This window comes from Amblyraja radiata, chromosome 3 (assembly GCF_010909765.2).
Source record: "Amblyraja radiata isolate CabotCenter1 chromosome 3, sAmbRad1.1.pri, whole genome shotgun sequence".
Classification (NCBI taxonomy): domain Eukaryota; kingdom Metazoa; phylum Chordata; class Chondrichthyes; order Rajiformes; family Rajidae; genus Amblyraja; species Amblyraja radiata.
Window position 1 is genome coordinate 108072238 of NC_045958.1, and position 16579 is coordinate 108088816.

The 16579-nt window shown below is 46.1% G+C and overlaps 1 protein-coding gene across 3 annotated transcripts in view; it reads right to left on the bottom strand.

Moving 5' to 3' along the window:
* acsl1 (acyl-CoA synthetase long chain family member 1) overlaps positions 1 to 12925 on the bottom strand; it is a 148385-nt gene extending 135460 nt beyond the window's left edge. For 2 of the 3 annotated variants that reach the window (XM_033018555.1, XM_033018549.1), the window contains exon 1: positions 12658 to 12925. The gene's annotated coding sequence lies outside the window, so the exon portion shown is untranslated. Of the gene's footprint in view, positions 1 to 12646 lie in introns of all 3 variants that reach the window. The other variant, XM_033018553.1, reaches the window with a different exon arrangement.
* Between the last annotated feature and the right edge of the window lie 3654 nt (positions 12926 to 16579).

A 16579-nucleotide genomic window follows, 5' to 3' on the forward strand; every position in this document is an offset into this window, starting at 1 on the left:
AGGTGCCGTTTTGGGGCAAAACCCTTGTTCAGAGTTGGGGGTGGGTTAATCCCAGAACTTCCATTTTGGGCAGGCATGTTACTCGCCAACTGGTAAAGAGTTTATAACCCTCAAATCACAATAATGACTGAGGTGACCTGCCCGTGGACACTTTAAAAAAAAAACATTTAGAGATACAGCGCAGAAACAGACACTCCAATCCACCGAGTCTACGCCGACCAGTGATCACGGACACGGACACACACACCTGACAGCGCCCGTAGTCAGGATCGAACCCGAGTCTCTGCCGCTGTGAGGCAGCAACTCTACCGCTGCGCCACTATCAACGTTTATACACAAGTCTTACAGCGTTGAAACAGGCCCCTTGGCCCAACTTGCCAACATGTCCCATCTACACCAGACCCACATACCTGCATTTGGCCCATACAATAGACAATTGGTGCAGGAGTAGGCCATTCGGCCCTTCGAGCCAGCACCGCCATTCAATGTGATCATGGCTGATCATCCACAATCAGTACCCCGTTCCTGCCTTCTCCCCATATCCCCTGACTCTGCTATTTTTAAGAGCCCTATCTTGCTTCTCTCTTGAAAGCATCCAGAGAACCTGCCTCCACCGCCCTTTGAGGCAGAGAATTCCACAGACTCACCACTCTCAGTGAGAAAAAGTGCTTCCTCGTCTCCGTTCTAAATGGCTTACTCCTTATTCTTAAACTCCTTATTCATACCCTTCTAAACCTGTCCGATCCATGTAGCAGGAAATAGAACCTTTGAAATGATGATAATAATAATAATAATGCAAACACTATTACAGACGTGCCATCCCACTCACAACCGCTTTGCTGTGGAGAACTGTCCAACTCACACCCAATGGTTCTGCATCTGGCGTGGTTGTCTCTGTGTCATCGTGTAGCTGACTCAGCTCAAACAGTGACCATCACTCCCCCTCATTACGCACACACACACCCCCGGGTGACAAGACGCAAATACAGCACAACACCAGAACAGTAGAACACAATAGTCAATAGCCGCAGGAGTAGGCCATTCGGCCCTTCGAGCCAGCACCGCCATTCAATGTGATCATGGCTGATCATCCCCAATCAGTGCCCCGTTCCTGCCTTCTCCCCATATCCCCTGACTCCGCTATTTTTAAGAGCCCCATCTAGCTCTCTCTTGAAAGCATCCAGGGAACCTGCCTCCACCGCCCTCTGAGGCAGAGAATTCCACAGACTCGCCACTAAGCGTTTCACAAATTCATAAGTGATAGGAGCAGAATTAGGTCATTCGGCCCATCAAGTCTACTCCGCCATTCAATCATGGCTGATCTATCTCTCCCTCCTAACCCCATTCTCCTGCCTTCTCCCCATAACCCCTGGCACATGCACTAATCAAGAATCTATCTCCGCCTTAAAAATATCTAATGACGTGGCCTCCACAGCTGTCTGTGGCAAAGGATTCCAGAGATTCACCACAATCAGTATAACTCAATGGTATGAATATTAATTTCTCTAACTTTAAGAACCCCTGCATTATCTCTCCCTCCACCCCTACCCCACTCTTGTCATTCTACTAGTTTCACTGTCGTCCTGCTTAGTTTCACTGTTTGTATGCACTTATTATCACCTTCTCCACAGCCAACAGTGGACCATGTGTGTAAGAAGGAACTGCAGACTGGCTGCAACCTTCCCTCCTTTGACGAACTGTACACTGCAAGGGCCAGGAAGCGAGCGGGTAAGATCATGACCCCTCTCACCCTGGCCACAAACTCTTTGAATCACTTCCCTGTGGAAGACGACTCCGAACTGTCAAAGCTGCCACAGCCAGACATAAAAACAGCTTTTTTCCACGAGTAGTAGCTCTACTCAATAACCAAAAATCTGTAGCCTCATTTTGCTCTGGTATTTTGTTTAATTCACATGTTTAATCAATAATGTCTTATTATTAATGTTTAATGTTTTATGTGTCATTCCGAACTGTCACTGTATGTCATGTTGTTACTTGTGGGCGGAGCACCAAGGCAAATTCCTTGTATGTGAATACTTGGCCAATAAACCTATTCATTCATTCAGATACTGGTTTAAACCGAAGATAAGACACAAAAAGCTGGAGGAACTCAGCGGGACAAGCAGCATCTCGGGAGAGAAGGAATGGGTGACGTTACGGGTCGCGACCCTTCTTCAGACTGCTTGACCTGCTGAGTTGTGCCCCTGTCCCACTTAGGCGATTTTTTAGGTGACTACAGGTGACCAGGCTGTGGCCACATGGTTGCCAGGGTGTCGCCTGTATGGTTGTGAGTCGTCTCCTCAGTCGCCCAAAGAATCGTAGCATTTTTCTGGTCGCCGCTGGATTTCGAAATGTTCAAAACTTATCGGCCACAGTCAGCAACAGTTGGCTTGATGCAAATGAGCGTAGCTTGGCTTCTCGTGACGTAGGTGCTGTCGTAGTTGTCGCCAGGTTAACGTAGGTTGTCGCCGGTGTTGACCTGTTTTTTTTGTTGTAAAGTAATGATTCTATTTCAAATTTCATGTCGAAGGGGGGAATCCAGTCGTCGGTTTTTCGGTGACCTGCTACGAGTCTGACAGTCGCCTAAAAATAGCCTAAATGGGACAGGCCCTTTAATCCAGCATTGTGTGTCTATCTCAGAATAGCTCCGTCGTTGAAAGACCATTTTAACACCCGGTTCGTGGTTTCAATGGCACTCCAGTGTCACATGTACATAAGCACAATCACATCCACATACAAGAGTGTAATTGTTACAGTGTAAAAATAGAAGATCACACTGAGACAGTACACAGAGCACATAGCGTACATGTGTCTGGCACCACCTTGTACCCTTCAAGTTTGAACGTTTAGTTTAGCGGAAACAGGCCCTTCGGCCCACTGGGTCCGCGCCGACCAGCGATCCCCATACACTACACACTATCCTACGCTCCATAGATGCTGCCGCGCCCGCTGAGTTTCTCCAACAATTTTGTCTACCTTCGATTTTCCAGCATCTGCAGTTCTTGAACACACTATCCCACACCCACGAGGGACAATTGTTACATTTACCAAGCCAATTAACCTACAAACCTGTACGTCTTTGGAGTGTGGGAGGAAACCGAAGAACTCGGTGAAAACCCCCGCAGGTCACGGGGAGAGCGTACAAACTCCGTACAGACAGCCCCCGTAGTCGGGATCGAAGCCCGGGTCTCCGACGCTGCACTCGCTGCAAGGCGGCAACTCTACCGCTGCAATCCTACGGTGATCGCGAGTTCCTCCCCTGGTCCCTCACTTCCTCAACCAGTACGCACACTATTGTGAAGCAAAGGACTTGTATGAATAAATCACAAATTATAAAGATGGGCTGCAATGAAAATCTCAAGTTGTTTTGATTCAAATTTATTGATATTGCTTTCCTGTGGCTCACTCTAAATAGTCATAGAGGGAGTCATCCAGTTCGGAAACAGGCCCTTCGGCCCAACTTGCCCACAACCGACCAACATGTTCCATCTACACTAGTCCCACTTGCCTGCGCATGGCCCATATCCCTCCAAACCTGTCCAATCCATTCACCAGTCTAAATGTTTCTTAAACGTTGCGTTAAATATTCAACTCTACATTCTAAACAATACGACCGAGACCATCACACAACAACAGTGGGAGCACGGTAGCACAGTGGTAGAGCTACTGTCTTACAGCGCCAGAGACCCAGGTTCAATCCTGACTACGGGTGCTGTCTGTACGGAGTTTGTACGATCTCTGCATGATCTGGGTGGGTTTTCTCCGGGAGCCCCGGTTTCCTCCCACGCTCCAAAGGCGCACAGTTTTGGCTTGGTATAAATGTAAAATTGTCCCTAGTGTGTGTAGGATAGTGTTAATGTGCGTGGAACGCTGGTCGGTGTGGTGGGCCGAAGGGTCTATTTCCGCGCTGTATCTCTAAACTAGACAGACAAATCAGACCCGACTCTGAAGCCACGGAAACTACTATGGTCTGCTGGTCTGACGGAGAAAGGAGACAAGTAATTTTTAAAAAGGTGCATAGTTTTAATTGTTATCGTGATTTAATTAACTTTACTTGAAAAATAATGCAGTGTTCTGGTAGTGTTAAAGCAAAAATCGATATAGTAATTATTGGAGAAGAGCAATTTGAACAGTGACATATCATCCCAGGATAATCAACCATATCACACTGACAATTGGCACAACAAATCAAATATTTCATTTTTTTAAATATTTCAACACAAAAATCAAATTTCAGGTTAACTCATAAATGACGATTTCTCAAACCAAGTTAAAAATGAAACAACAATTAATTCAGTGCGCCACTGTTTAAGCTGTTGTCATAATGTACAGAGACAAAAGACACTGCAGATGCTGGAATCTTGAGCAAAACACAGACACAATACCTGGAGGGTGTGATTGGGCACCGTCTAAGTGACTCGCTGAGTTCCTCCAGCATTTTGTGCTTTGAGCATAATTCACAATTCACATAATTCAAATATAGAAGTGTGAAAACGCACACCTCCAGATTCAAGGACAGCTTCTTCCCAGCTGTTACCAGGCAACTGAATCAATCTACCACAACTAGAGAGCAGTGCTGAACTACTATCTACCTTATTGGAGACCCTCGGACTATCTTTGATCGGACGTTAGGGCTTTATCTTGCACTCAACAAAAGCTTTTCACTGTACCTCTGCACACGAAAACTCAAAGATTTGTAAAAAAATGAAATTTTTTTTTTTTTTAAAGTTGATTAGTTTGTTTGCACAGGTCGCACAGAATTTAGTTTATTGTGCACAGTGAAAATCTTTTGTCGCGTGCTAACCAGTCAGAAGAAAGACAATACATGATTACCATCGAGCCATTTCAGCGTACAGATACATGTTGAGGGGATGTTTAAAAAGGAACTGCAGATGCTGGAACAATCGAAGGTAGACAAAAATGCTGGAGAAACTCAGCGGGTGATGCAGCACATCTATGGAGCGAAGGAATGGGTGACGTTTCGGGTCGAGACCCTTCTCCAGATGAGGGAATAACGTTTAGTGCAAGGTAAAGCCAGTAAAGTCCGATCAAAGATAGTCCGAGGGTCAAAGAGGTAGAATGCGGCATCCCGAATGCCAAAATATCTATTGTTCAACAAGGTAATATTTCTTGAAACAATAACAAAGTTCGCATAGTGTCAGTGGCAGACAGACTTACTATGTTTACTCTAATAGTCAGCGATATTTCCGACAGACTGCCAAGCCAAAAACAATGTTTTTTATAAAATGAAAATACAAATGTTTGTTTTTTATTTTTGTTTCTTTTTAAATCATCATTATTTTTCAATTTATCTATTTATTCATTTATCTATTTATCTTTTTTTTTTAAAAAGAGAATCTTTTAAAAACGACTTTAAAAGATTTTTTTAAAAGAGAAAAATAAATACAAATGTGAATGTTCACTGTCGACATGATCTCATAAGCATTGACAACCTCATTTATATTTAATCACAAGATGATCTTCTAAGGTTACACCGTTTCCATAACGAGGGCTTGTCCAGTAATATTTGACACTCCAAAATGCTGCTTGAGGCATGATATTTCCAGCCTTGTCTGACATGAGTTCAACGAAAATATATTCATTTCCCAGAAATGAGATCCTGCAGGATTTCCAAAAGGGCTCGCTGGTTCACCCGAGCTTGTTTCTATAAACAAATATCAATATATAATGTAGACAAAAATGCTGGAGAAACTCAGCGGGTGGGGCAGCATCTATGGAGGCGAAGGAAATAGGCAACGTTTCGGGTCGAAACCCTTCTTCAGACTGATGCTCCATAGATGCTGCCTCACCCGTTGAGTTTCTCCAGCATTTTTGTCTACCTTCGACTTTCCAGCATCTGCAGTTCCTTCTTAAACATCAATATATAATGTGAAAGCTCACTTGCATCTAAATACAAGACCATTTAAAATTGAATCAATAACTGAATACTTCCCCTTCCAAAGGCTGTAAGAACAAACTGCAGATGCTGGTTTAAATTGGAGGAACGGCACCTTATATTTCGCTTGTTTTTCCAGGTGCGGCAGAGGTTCGCCTGCACCTCCTCCAACCTCATCTATTGCATCCGCTGCTCTAGGTGTCAGCTGTTCTACATCGGTGAGACCAAGCGCAGGCTTGGCGATCGCTTCGCCCAACACCTCCGCTCGGTTCGCACTAACCAACCTGATCTCCCGGTGGCTCAGCACTTCAACTCCCCCTCCCATTCCGAATCTGACCTTTCTGTCCTGGGCCTCCTCCATGGCCAGAGTGAGTCCCACCGTAAATTGGAGGAGCAGCACCTCATATTTTGCTTGGGTAGTTGTTTACACCCCAGCGGTATGAACATTGGCTTCTCCAATTTCAGGTAGTCCTTGCTTTCTCCCTTTTCCCCCTCCCCTTCCCAGCTCTCCCACAGCTCACTGTCTCCGCCTCTTCCTTTCTTCTTACCGCCCCCCCCCCCCCCATCAGTCTGAAGAAGGGTCTCGACCCGAAACGTCACCTATTCCTTCGCTCCATAGATGCTGCCTCACCCGCTGAGTTTCTCCAGCATTTATGTCTACCTTCGATTTGTCCAGCATCTGCAGTTCCTTCTTAAACATCATATTTCGCTTGGGTAGTTTACACCCCAGCGGCATGAACCTTGGCTTCTCTAACTTCAGATAGCCCTTGCTTTCTCTCTCCATCCCCTTCCCAGTTCTCCCACTAGTCCTACTGTCTCCGCCTACATTCTATCTCTGTCTCGCCCCCTCCCCTGACATCAGTCTGAAGAAGGGTCTCGACCCGAAACTTCACCTATTCCTTCTCTCCATAGATGCTGCCTCACCCGCTGAGTTACTCCAGCATTTTGTGTCGTCCTTCCAAAGGCTGCCCCTGCTCCCTTGCACCATGTATAAATGTCGTGTCGCAAGCATCCCACAACACTCATACCTCCTGACTCACACGTTCCATAATTAACCTCAATCTGTTTTTCATCTTTATTATGCAGACTCGGTGGGCCAAAGGGCCTGTTCCCACTCTGCATCTCCAAACTAAACTACCATGGAGAGACTCAGCGGGACGGGCAGCATCTCTGGAGAGAAGGAATGGGTGACATTTCGGGTCGAGAACCTTTGTCAGACTCGACCCGAAACATCACCTATCCCTTCTCTCCAGAGATGCTGCCTGTCCCACTGAGTTACCCCAGCATTTTGTGTCTATCTTTGATCTTAAATGGATGTTTGACAGTCAGCATAAACTTGATGGGCCGAAAAGACATTTTCCAAATCTGTATTCTCTGTATACTCCAGTACCTGTTGATCTACATTGATTCAGTCCAAAAACATTTCAATTAAAAAAATGCTCATTCATGGTTAATCAGTTCATACGTCATAGGAGCAGAATTAGGCCATTCGGCCCATCGAGTCTACTCTGCCATTCAATCATGGCTGATCTATCTTTCCCTCTCATTCTGTATAGCTGGGGCACTCCCTCGTACTTCATCCAGAGGGTAAAACTTTGCAATTCTTTAAATGCTCTAACCATCACCGTGATCACTTACTTCCCCTTCTGTAACATTACCTACCTGTGCTCCTAATTCACTTCTTCATCCAAAACACTTTCAACCACCAACTCAAACTTCTGCCATTCTGGCGGCTTTCGCCCGTTTCCCACCGGTCCATCTACTGTCTCTTGTTGTGGCCCGTTGGCCACAATGATTCCACCGTCACGTTCATTATTTTTTAAACTTGCACCAAGGGTCCCTTTTCTTCTGCAAAACTCGTGCTAGATTGACTGAGCGGGTCAGGCAGCGTCCGTGGAGGGAATGGACAGGCCATGTTTCAGGTCATGACCCTTCTACAAACTGAGTCCCAAAATGGCGCCTGCCCATTCCCTCCACAGATGCTGCCTGACCCACTGAGTTTATCCAGCACTGTGTGCTTTGCTCAAGTTTCCAGCACCTGCAGTTTCTTGCAAGTCCTTTATTCTTTACTCTGGTACCTGTTGATCTACATTGAGATGTTTTTAGACTGAATCAATTTAAAAAAAATGCCACTTCATTCGGCCCATCGAGACTACACTGCCATTCAATCATGGCTGATCTATCTTTCCCTGTCAATCTCGTAGCCTGCCTTCTCCCCATAACCTTTGACACCCTTACTAATCAAGAACTAGCATGAATGGGTTACGATGATTGACATAGACTCAGAGGGTCGAACAGCCTGTCTCCATGCTGTATCACTCAACTAAAAACTAAACCATTGATCAACAGGAGAGGAAAAAGCAAACTCAAAAGGTTGCAATTTGATTGGTCCGCACTGGCTGTAAGCTTGGGGCCGCCGCTGCTCCGGGCCGGTGTCCCATCAGTCCAGGGTCACCCCAGGCATCTCCGGCCGTCCCCGGACAGGGATGGGACATTCGGGAGGGGACGGGGACGGTCCAGCAGCAATTCAACAGCGCTTGCAGCGCTGGAGACCCGGGTTCGATCCTGACTACGGATGAAACGCAGGTCTGTGCACACGCAGCAGTTCAGCTGCCGAGAATGTCTCTCTGCCAGTCCAGTCTCTCCCCGTCTCCCACTCGCATCTGCCCTCTCTCTCTCTCGCTGTTATACCCCGCTCTCCTGCTACCTGGCACCACCGTTCCTCAGACTAAATTATATTTTTACACATAAATCATGAATAAAGATAAGAATTTGTACAGTTTATACAGCCAGCGCTTCATTCGCTTGTTCTTTATCACGAATGACCTTTGACAAATCCCATGATTCCTTGCGTTTTTCGGAATACCAAACTCGCTTACTGCAACTTTTGACTTCAGTTTACGTTCTCTGTTGATCAATGATTTAGCAGAGGTTTATTCACAAGAGCCCACAGTCTGGGTGGAAGCTACAAGCACAATGTAAAGGCCACAGCCAAAACACTAGGCAAATCTGTCAAGGCCCTTCAGAAATTCACTGACAAATCACATCAAGGTGGGGAGGGGAGGGGAGAAAAACCACATGGTCTCGGGGAGAACAAACAAACTCCGTACAGACAGCAGCCGTGGTCAGGATCGAACCGCTGTGAGGCAATAGCTCTACCGCTGCGCCACACTGTGCCAAGGATGATATACCAAGGATGAGATCCTGATCTTCCAATCAACTTCATTGCAGCCCTTTTTTTTGCACAATTTTTACCTGCGCTTTCTCTGCAGATGCAACACTATATTCTACACTCCGTTTATTTTCTCTTTTACACCACCTGTTGTAAACCTTTATGACATGATCTTCTGGCTAGCACACAAACTGCGTTGTTCCACCATACCTCAGTACATGTGACGATAGCAACCCCAAGCTTGAAAAGAATTTTGATATATTTTACTGCCCCGAACTAATGATATATTTTTTTCCCTTCAACAGCGAGATTTTGCAACCACATGCCCTAGTCTTGGCTCCTACCATTTGTGCAATTCCGCACTGCTCTGTTTCCTGAGCAGTTAAAGACAGCAATAAAGAATTACAGCTGATAAACAAAATAAAATCACTTAAATTAACAGAGGCCACAAGAAACTGCAGAACTTTGAGCAAAACAAGGAACTCAGCTGGTCAGGCAGCATCTGTGCAAGGTGTGCGGGGAGGAACTGCAGGTGCTGGATTACACCGAAGATAGACACAAAGTACTGGAGGAACTCAGCTGGTCAGGCAGCATCTCTGGAGAAATGGAATTGGTTGAGGGTCGAGGCCCTTATTCAGACTGACAGTCGGGGGAGAGGGAAACTAGTGGATGGAATGGACAAATCTGAAGGAGGGTCCCCCAACCCAAATGCCGTCTGTCCATTCCCTCTGCAGATGCTGCCTGACTCACTGAGTTCCTGCAGCACTAGCGTTTCACTTAAATTAACTGCATGGTTTTACTTTTGAATAAAACAACAACAATGTTGGACTTGCGTGTTTCATTAAAATGTAAAACTCCCCACACTGGGGTAAAGTTCCAAGTTTAACACATTGCACCCCTGCCTGACCCACTGAGTTTATCCAGCACTGTGTGATTCCAGCACCTGCAGTTTCTTGCAAGTCCTTATTCTTTACTCTGGTACCTGTTGATCTACATTGATTCAGTCCAAAAACATTCAAATTTAAAACATTTTTTTTTTAAAATGCCAATTCATGGTTGATCAGTTCATACGTCATAGGAGCAGAATTAGGCCATTTGGCCCATCGAGTCTACACTGTCATTCAATCATGATCTGATCTATCTTTCTCTCTCTCAATGTTGTAGCCTGCCTTCTCCCCATAACTTTTGACACCCTTACTAATCAAGAACCAGCAAGAACGTTTCAGGCCGACACCCTTCTTCAAGTCGGAAGAAGGGTTTCGGCACGAAACGCCCGAAACGCCGCCTATTTCCTTCGCTCCATCGATGCTGCCGCACCCGCTGAGTTTCTCCAGCAATTTTATCTACCTTAGATTATTGATTAGTACAGGTGTCAGGGGTTATGGGGAGAAGGCGGGAGAATGGAGTTGAGAGGGAAAGATAGGTCAGCCATGATTGAATGGCAGAGTAGATGATGGGCCGAATGGCCTAATTCTGCTCTTATGAAAGAGAGGTGTATATATATATAGAAACAAAGAACTGCAGATTCTCGTTAATACACAAAAGGACACAAAGTGCTGGAATAACTCTGCAGGTCAGGCATTATCTGATTCTCTACGTATGTGTGTATAGATAGCTTATGTAGGAAGGAACTGCTGGTTTACACCGTAGACACCAAATGCTGGAGTAACTCAGCTGGAGAGGCAGCAGCTCTGGAGCGAAGGAATGGGTGACGTTTCGGGTTGAGTTACTTGTTCAGACTGAGAGTCAGGGAGAGGGAAACGAGAGATATGGAAGGGAAAGGTGTGAAAACGAGAGATCAAAGGGGATGAAGGTCTAGGAAAATGCAGAATAGATGATTGTTAGCTGAGGGGAAGGTGACAAAGAGTCACACGTAGACACGAGGATCGGCAAATGATGGAATCTTAAGCACAACACAAAATGCTGGGGGAACTCAGTAGTCAGGCAGCAGCTGTGGAGGGGATAGATAGGCAACGTTTCAGGTCGGGACCCTTCCACAGTCTACAATATTTTCGTGGACTAATTAGATTTATTTCACCCTCGGCTTATTTAACAACACAGTTCAGTTTAATTTATTGTCACGTGTACCGAGGTACAGTGAAAACCCTTTTGTTGCGTGCTAACCAGTCAGTCATAGAGTGATACAGTGTGGAAACAGGCCCTTCGCCCCAACTTGCCCACACCAGCCAACAATGTCCCAGCTACACTAACCCCACTTGCCTGTGCTTGGTCCATATCCCTCCATACCTGTCCTATCCATGTACCTGTCTAACTGCTTCTTAAACGTTGCGATAGTCCCAGCCTCAACTACCTACTCCGGCAGCTTGTTCCGTACACCCACCACCCTTTGTGTGAAAAAGTGACCCCTCAGATTCCTATTAAATCTTTTCCCCTTCACCTTGAACCTATGTCCTCTGGTCCTCGATTCCCCTACTCTGGACAAGAGATTCTGTGCATCTACCCGATCTATTCCTCTCATGATTTTATACTAATGATTGTCAGTAGAAAGGCAATACATGATTACAAACGAGGCATTTACAGTGTATAGTTCCGTGAAAAGGGAATAACGTTTAGTGCAAAGTAAAGCAGTAAAGTCAGATCAAAGATAGTCCATGGGGTAAATAGAAGTTCAGGGCTGCTCTCTATTTGGTGGTAGGATGTCTCATTTGCCTGATATCAACTGGGAAGAAGCTGTCCCTGAATAATAAAGCATGGTATAGTGTGGAACATAGTATGGATTCAAAAAGACATCTTCACCAACTCCACGACCAGCAGCCCTGGAGGCTAGCAGACACTGATCCTGTGTGGAGGCACATGCTGGAGTCACCTCTCCAACTACACAAAGGCATCTTACTGCATTGTCACAGAACGCTTTCAACAAAACAAATGTTTAGTAGGTGTTGGTTTAAACCGAAGGCAGACACAGAGTGCTGGAGTTACTCAGCGGGTCAGGCAGCATCTCTGGAGGGGGGACGGAGAGGGGAGAGGGAGGGTTACTTGAAGTTAGAGAAATCTGTTGCATGGCCCACATTTCCTTGATTATCCTGGCTTTTTGCATTTCCCCATCGCTTCTCCCAAGTACCGTCTATATATCCAGTTTAAATTCCATTTGGGATATTTTGGAGGACCAAGAGCCAAGACTCCCAGTCTGAAGAAGAGTCTCGACCCGAAAGGTCACCTATTCCTTTTTTTTTTTCCCCTCTCCAGAAACGCTGCCCGACACGCTGAGTTACTCCAGCACTTTATGTCTTTGTGTGTAAACCTGCATCTGCAGCTCCTCTTGTACCTCCACACATTCCACCTCACCATCTTCTGCCCTTTCCACACACACACAATTGTCTTCAAAACAAAAGCATGTTCATTTCATAACATTGCAAATCTGCCCCCCCCGCCCCCCGGTCGAGAGATGGATACATTGTGTAGCAATAAAGTAGCAATAAAGTAACAATCGCATCAGAGTCTGCTCGTCCGCCGCCGAGCTCCGTGTCTAGCGAGGTTGGGGTTAGGGTTGGGGTTGGGGTTGGGGGAGACAGCAGACGGGTGGGGAGACAGTAGACAGTGAGTCTAGGCGGGCTCACCATTCACGTACCGGACAAATCGCAGCATCCAACACACAACGCACAGCTTCAAAGACAAAAGCACCGGCCGCCTCCTCCTCTCTCCCCTTCTCTCTTTCTCTTTCTCTTTCTCTTTCTCTTTCTCTCCTCCTTCACCCTCTCTCCGGCTCCTTGAAGATATTTAGGTTTGTTTTGTGCTATTTATAAATATATATATATATAATGTCCCCTCACACAACCGTCTGGGACCTAAACCATGTGCTTCCACGTTCGGGCTTCGCCCACATGACTGATCTTCCAAGCAACTGCTGCCAATCGCTTATGCTTCCTGCAGTGATCCACGCGGTCCTAAAGCCCGATAGCTTCATGTACACATACATAAAGCAGAAACAAAAAGAGAGAGACACACACATACATACATACGGACCGCTGGAGTAACTCAGCGGGCAGACAGCATCTCTGGATTTCTCTATTTTAAGTAGCCCATGCTTTACCTCTCTCTGGATAGAATGGGTGTGGAGAGGATGTTTCCACTAGTGGGAGAGTCCAAGGTCAGAGCCCCAGAAGTAAAGGACGTTCCTTTAGGAAGGTGATGAGGAGGAATTTCTTTAGTCAGGGGGTGGTGAATCTGGAATTCATTGCCACAGGCGACTGTGGAGGCCAAGTCATGTAATTTGTAAATGGCCTGTCCCACTCGGGCGTCATTTGCGCGTCATTTACGCGGCATCATTTACGCGTCACGATGCACGTGTCGTAACGTGTGCACGGCATGCATTACGCGCGCACTGTGCGTGGTGGCGTAGGCAGTGACGGCCCAGGATTTGAGGATTCTCAAAATCCTTGCCCGCCACCTGCGTGACGCGCAAACGACGCCCAAGTGGGACAAACCCGTTAGTCAGACAAGGGTCTCGACCCGAAACGTCACCTATTCCTTCGCTCCGTAGAAACGTCACCTATTTCTTCGCTGCCTCACCTGCTGAGTTTCTCCAGTATTTTTGGCTGCCTTCGATTTTTCCAGCATCTGCAGATCTTTCTTAAATAATATGTAAGGCAGTGCTAGATAGATTCTTGATTAGTACGGGTGTCAAGGGTTATGGGAGAAGGCAGGAGAATGAGGTAAGGAGAGAAAGATAGATCAGCCATGATTGAATGGTAGAATAGCACACAAATAAAAGCCTTTCACTGTACACGTGACCATAATAAATTAAACAAAACTAGACAAAAGATGTGTTGGACGGAAATGCAGATCATGGTTTAAACCAAAAATAGGCATAAAAATCTGGAGGAACACAGCGGGACAGGCCACATCTCCAGAGAGAAGGAATGGGTGAAGAAGGGTCTCAACCCGAAACGCCGCCCATTCCTTCTCTTTAGAGACGCTGCCTGTCCTGCTGAGTTACTCCAACATTTTGTGCCTATTTTCTTATACTAAAAAAGTTTTGGTTCATAGAAACATAGAGACATAGAAAATAGGTGCAGGAGTAGGCCATTCGGCCCTTCGAGCCTGCACCGCCATTCAATGAGATCATGGCTGATCATCCAACTCAGAATCCTTCTCTCCATACCTCCTGATACCTTTAACCACAAGGGCCACATCTAACTCCCTCTTAAATATAGTCAATGAACTGGCCTCAACTACCTTCTGTGGCTGAGAATTCCACAGATTCACCACTCTGTGTGAAAAATGTTTTTCTCATCGCGGTCCTAAAAGATTTCCCCTTTATCCTTAAACTGTGACCCCTTGTTCTGGACTTCCCCAACATCAGGAACAATCTTCCTGCATCTAGCCTGTCCAACCTCATAAGAATTTTGTAAGTTTCTATAAGATCCCCCCTCAATCTTCGAAATTCTAGCGAGTACAAGCCGAGTCTATCCCGTCTTTCTTCATATGAAAGTCCTGACATCCCAGGAATCAGTCTGGTGAACCTTCTCTGTACTCCCTCTATGGTAAGAATGTCTTTCCTCAGATTAGGAGACCAAAACTGTACACAATACTCCAGGTGTGGTCTCACCAAGACCCTGTACAACTGCATCAGTTGTACAGGGTCTTGGTGAAACCACACCTGGAGTATTGGAGTTCATCAGTTATAGGAGCAGAATCAAGTCAATTCCGTCATTCAATCATGGCTGATCTATCTTTCCCAGGATCAAACCTGGGTCTCCGGCGCTGTAAGGCAGCAACTCTACCGCTGCGCCACCGTGCCACCCGAGGAGGGAGAGACGAGAGATAAAATGCAATGCTAGAGGGCGGGATATAGATGGGATGGGACGGTGGGAAGGGACCTTATCTGACTGCACATGATCCAAACCCATCCATTGCTATTTCTTGAGAAAATTTAAGTGGAGCACTTTTTTAAAATCGGGGAACATTTACAGTCATAAGTCGTAAGGTCATAAGGAATAGGAGTAGAATTAGGCCATTCGGCCCATCAAGTCTACTCCACCATTAACTTTTAAGATTAACTTTTTGGAATCCCGCACCAGCACTACCAACTCTCTTAGCGCCTCCAATTTCCGGATTCTCTCCCTATTTAGAAAATAGTCTACACCTTTATTCCTACTTCCAAAATGCATGACTAAACACTTTGCTACACTATATCCCATCTGCCACTTCTCTGCCCACTCTCCCAACCTGCCCAAGTCCTTCTGCAGAGTCCCTGCTTTCTCTACACGACCCGCCCCTCCACCTATTTTCGTATCATCCACAAAGCCTTCAATCCCCTCGTCCAAATCATTGATATACAACATGAAGAGCAGCGGCCCCATCACTGAGCCCTGTGGAACTCCGCTAGTCACTGGCAGCCAACCATAAAAAGCCCCCTTGATTGCCACTCTTTGCCTTCTGCCATTCAGCCAACCTGCTATCCATGCTAGTATCTGCCCTTTGATACCGTGGGCTCTCATCTTCCTTAGCAGATCACGTGTGGCACCTTATCAAAGTATTTCTGAAAATCAGCTGCGCTCAGGTGAGATCAGGTAATTTTGTCCGAATTAAAGGAGGTGCTGGACTACCAGTTGCCGGAATATTGGTGGTGGACCTGTCCTGCTATTGTGATGCTACGCCTCGCCCCAACAAATATTGTGTGACTTAATCCAGTTCAAGGGTGACAGTGATCATATGGTATTAGGTTGCGATTCAACTTTAGATGCCATTATGATCTAAAGTAGATAATAGACACTAGGTGCAGCACCACCATTCAATGTGATCATGGCTGATCATCCCCAATCAGTACCCCGTTCCTGCCTTCTCCTCCTATCCTCTGACTCCGCTATCTTTAAGAGCCCTATCTAGCTCTCTCTTGAAAGTATCCAGAGAAGCAGCCTCCACCAACCTTTGAGGCAGAGATTTACACAGACTCACAACTCTCTGTGTGAGAAAAAGTGTTTCCTCATCTTCGTTCTAAATGGCTTATCCCTTATTCTTAAACTGTGTCCCCTGGATCTGAAATCACAAACCAATTCCCCATTTAACAAGTAGCAGTCCTGAGCTGTCAGCCTTTTAATGATGGCTGACCTGTAAACTGGGTTAAACCATAGATAGGAGTGTACCACGGATACACGCAGGAGTTTAATTTCAGAGAAGCTTATCAATAAAAACCTACGTGGCATTGTAGAAACAAGGAACTGCAAATGTTGGTTTATACAAAAGGACACAGAGTGCTGGAGTAACTCAGCGGGTCAGGCAGCATCTCTGGAGAACATGGATAGGTGGCATTTCATAGAGTGCTGGATGGAGTAACTCAGCGGGTCAGGCAGCATCTCTGGAGAACATGGATAGGTGACATTTCACAGAGTGCTGGAGTAACTCATTGGGTCAGGCAGCATCTGTGGAGACGTGGACAGGTGACGTTTCTGACTGTAGCGAGGGGTAGAGGGGAGAGGTGGAAGGGAGGAGAGGCAGGATAAAGCGTAGCAGGTAATAGATGGACACAGGTAAGGTTGGGAGGTTGATAG